Source organism: Hevea brasiliensis, chromosome 3 (genome assembly GCF_030052815.1).
Source record: "Hevea brasiliensis isolate MT/VB/25A 57/8 chromosome 3, ASM3005281v1, whole genome shotgun sequence".
Lineage (NCBI taxonomy): Eukaryota > Viridiplantae > Streptophyta > Magnoliopsida > Malpighiales > Euphorbiaceae > Hevea > Hevea brasiliensis.
Window position 1 is genome coordinate 10,898,887 of NC_079495.1, and position 4,532 is coordinate 10,903,418.

Genomic DNA, 4,532 nt, shown 5'->3' on the forward strand with positions numbered 1-4,532 from the left:
TTAAACTAATATAATGTTCTAAGAACCACTAACAAGCCTATTTCTTTAAAAAAAAAAAAAAGAAAAAAAATGAAAAGACGCCACTCCAGTCCATACCAAATGAAGGCAAATGGGCAATGTTCATCCATAAACACAATGTATCATAGTGATGGTGAGTTAAACTTTTCATTTGAAAAACTATTTTGTTGTGTAGGTCGAGTGAATTGCACTTCCACTGTATTCCCATATTATAACTGGACTTTGCCGATTTGATTTTGGGATATTCCTCCTTATCGGGCTTGGAATATACGAGCTTATTACAAGCGCATGTTAGCTCAAGTTTTAATGTTGGTAGGGGCGAAACTAGAAATTTGCTTTTTGGGAGGCCTAAAATAAATATTAAAAAGAAACTAAATGAAATATTGATAAAAATATGTAGGCTAAAATAAAAGTATAAAATATTAAGTGATGAAAATTAAATACTATAAAAATATGAATAAATTTATACAAAAAGTACAAAGGCAATAAAAATTATAAAAATATTAAAGGAGCAAATAATAATTAAAAAAAATACACTAAACATTTATGAATAAAATTTTAATTTTAAAAATTTTAAAGGGGACAAACAATAACTATTTGAAAAATATATTAAATTTTAGGGATAATTGCAAAAAAAATCCTGTACTTTTTAAATTTTTACAATTTTACCATATACTATAAACATTGCCAACTAAACCCTAACTTCTTTTAATCCTTACTAAGTCTAAGTCCACCCTACTGTTAACAAAATCGTTATCTCACTACCGGAGACACCACGTCAGATGTCATGTCATGCCAACAATAGAGCATAATTGCAAAAGTTAAAAAATATAGGATTTAATTGGCAATTTCTTCTAAAATTATCAAATTTTAAAATATAAATTATTAATTATAAGTATAATTTATGTAAATTATTAATTAAATATATAAATTTAAATGGGTTCGAATATTATTTAGGTAATATAATAGGATTTAGGATGGATTCAAGTATTTAAAAGGATAATTTTCATAAATACCTTATTTATTGTCATCCCTAGCATAATCTAAAAACTAAAAAAAAAAATTCCGTAAATATTCACTATAAAAGTTATATATAATTAATTAAAATATATACAACAACTATAACAATTAGTTTCCAAAACTAGTTAATTTTGCTATAGGGATCATTCTTTGTCATTCAATTATATGATCAAAACCAATTTTGTATCAATATTTAAATGTTATAAATTTTTTTATATTACTTCCTTTCATGTCATTTTAGGTATTTCCCTTTTCATTCTCATTTCTTCACCATTACTTTATTATATTTTCATGTTGAAACATTTTCAATCAATTAAATTAATCCAAATTGAATTGTTAATTAACTCTCAATTTTAAAAGTAATTTGAAATTTCATATAAATTAAAATGGATTGGAAAATTTTCCAAAAAACTTTGCAATTTTACCCCATATTATAAAATTAAACCCTGGACTTTTTAACTCTTACCAATCATACCCTACTATGGCGTGATGTGGTAGCTAATGTGATATCTTTGCGGCATCTAACATGCCCATATTATAAAATTATCAATTAAACTCTAAACTTTTTAACTCTTACCAATCGTATCCTACCATGGCGTGATGTAGTAGCTGATGTGATATTTCCATGGCATATGATGTGATGTCTCCATTAGTGAGATGGTGATTTTGTTAATAATAAGGTAAAATTAGTAAGAGTTAAAAAGTTTTAATTGGTAATTTTTATAATGGGAGTAAATTTGTAAAATTTTTTAAAAAATATAGATATACATATTTTTTTACAGTTAGACCTAAATTTTATCAATAAAATTTTAATTTTGAGATCACGGCCCCTCTGTCACTTGAGTAATTCCACCCTTTTTCATAGTGTTAGTACCAACTAAGAAAGAGTAGGGATGACAAAAAGTGTGGTATCGGTGAAAATCATTCTGTTTAAACCCAAACCCTATTAATATTTCTAAAATATAAATCCGTCCTAAATTTGATTAAAATTTATTTTCAATTACCTGAATCCGTTTTAAACCCGTTTATTATTACCTAAAAATATCTGAGTTCATTTAATTTTATATATTTTAATTAAAAATCTACATAAAAAATTATTTTTATTAATAATTTATATTTTTAAAATTTAATAATTCTATAAAATATTTCAAATTTATTTTATATAAAATAAAATATATAAAAATTTAGAAATATTATTGTAAAAAACATATATTTTATATTTAATTAAATATTTATATAAATGAGTTAGGGTAATAAATACCCAATATGTAAAATTCGAACTCAATCTGAACCTGTTACGAGTATTAAATTTCAAATCCGAACCTATCCCAAACCTAATTATATACTATTTAAATCCGTCTTATTAGAATTCAATCGAATTAACTACCCGCAAAAACTCAACCCATTGTTATTCCTAAGAAAGAGGGTAAATGCTAATACACCATGAAAAATCAAGTAATGTTTAGTAAAAATTTAAAAAAAGTAAGAAAAAAATATCTTATTTATTTATTTGTGTTCATGGGAAGGAAAAACAAGTATTCTGAACCTATTAAAAGAATAATGTCAATTATTTTGTAAATAGTGTATTAACATAATGTGATATTTCTTTAGAAAATGTAATCTTTACCCAATGGAAAACACCCGCATCCATTTCGTTTTTTCAAAGATTAAAGATTCATTACTATTCAGAAATGGGTCGACGCCAACATGGCACCATCGATCGTCTCGGCACCTGAAAAGGCTTCAAGTTGGCTAGAAGAGCAACAGTCGAAGGCTCCTGCAATTGTAGCATGAACAAAGCCTTACCAAACCACAAATGAAGCCCTTCTTCCATCCCGAACCTCGCACAGCTCCGCACCTCGCATGGCTCTCTTCAATAACGACCCTTCGAAGAACGCACAGCAGAGCTCAATCAGCTTCTTAGTCTCTTTCAGCAGCTGGGGTTGGCGACCATCAAGCAGGATTGGCTTTCAGACCTTAGAGATGTCATCCGTCTCGGCTTCCACAGAGCACTCCCCACAAAGCCAACAAGACAACTACACCCAAATATACTACATCCTTGCAATGATTGTTACGATGTCAAAACATTGATCTTTAAAAGTACCACACGAATATAAAATCTAGACTAAGCACCCTAAACAAGCACCAAATTCTTGAAAAATGAGATTAGATGAATTTTATTGGCAGGTCCTAACCCAAATTTTATTTTGCCAAATGATACAAATGGTTTATAAATTTTGGTGGTTTACTTAGGTTAAAATGAGTGGTTTACTTAGGTTCAAATGACCAAAAATGATAAAAAAATAAATAAATAAATGCTACATAACTATTAAGTTACAATAGATCTTAAGGTTGAAAATTGAATCCCTGAAGAGGATCAGAAACTGGACTCAACATATCCCAATGCCATGCAAGAAACCTTACTCCAATCCTTGATAGTCACTTCAAAAACAATTGCTTTGCCACGACCTTTCTTGTTTACTTCAGAGAGCAAAGCTTGTTTGCAGGTCCCAAGTTTTGTCCACCAATTTGTGCAAATTGGAGGAAAGGTTCCATTTCTGATCCTTTATCAACAGTCTTAATTACGAGTTCTAACCCTACAACTTCATATGACCGAACCTCCTTTGAAAGAACCATAAAGAGGCTGTGATCTTTTGAAGCTGAAAATATCATCTATTTGAACAGAGTTGGATGGGACTGATTCACTTTTATCTGATGCATGCTCTGATGAATGCGGAGCCCCATAAACACGAACACTTAATGGCCTCTTCTGAGGTGCACCGACTTTTATATGTTCGTTGAAGAACCCTACAAATTCTTGCTGCTTCAGTTGCCTTAATGCAGCCACCTATTTTGAGAACATTCATCAAACATAAATTTATATGTTGCTAATGAGAAGTATAACTATATGGACTGAAAAGCTTTATCAGCTAATAAAACTCAATAGAGATGCTTGTTTTGTCCACATTAGAATTCATGAAGTGTAGAGAAAAATTATACAGAGGATATAATTTCCTACCCGTTTTCTCCCTTTCCATAATATATTACCTTGTTGATTTTCTCTAACCATAAATACAGAGAGCAAATATTAAACATCTGCAGAAAAATCAAATTCCATACCTCAGAGTCTTTCCTATCAAACTTTAAGGTCCCATCATATATTTATCGCCAGTAAAATCCAGATTCTTCCCACAAATTCTTGTACTTCTCAAGCTTCATATCAATCAAAGCATTAACATTATTCTGCAAAGCAACCAATTTAGCAGTTATTCACTTTGTATTACCAAGGATTTCATCCAAAATCAAATGGAGGCAAATGGATTTAGAGGAACACTTTCACCAGAAAACCATACAATTGCAAACATTCAATTTTTAAATGGATTGATCTACTAATTAAATTAGAAGTAATAATTAGTTACACATGGACTTCAATAGTTAATAAATGCCCCACTTGCTTACATTTTGGTAGCCCAAAACCCATTCACCAGAAGTCA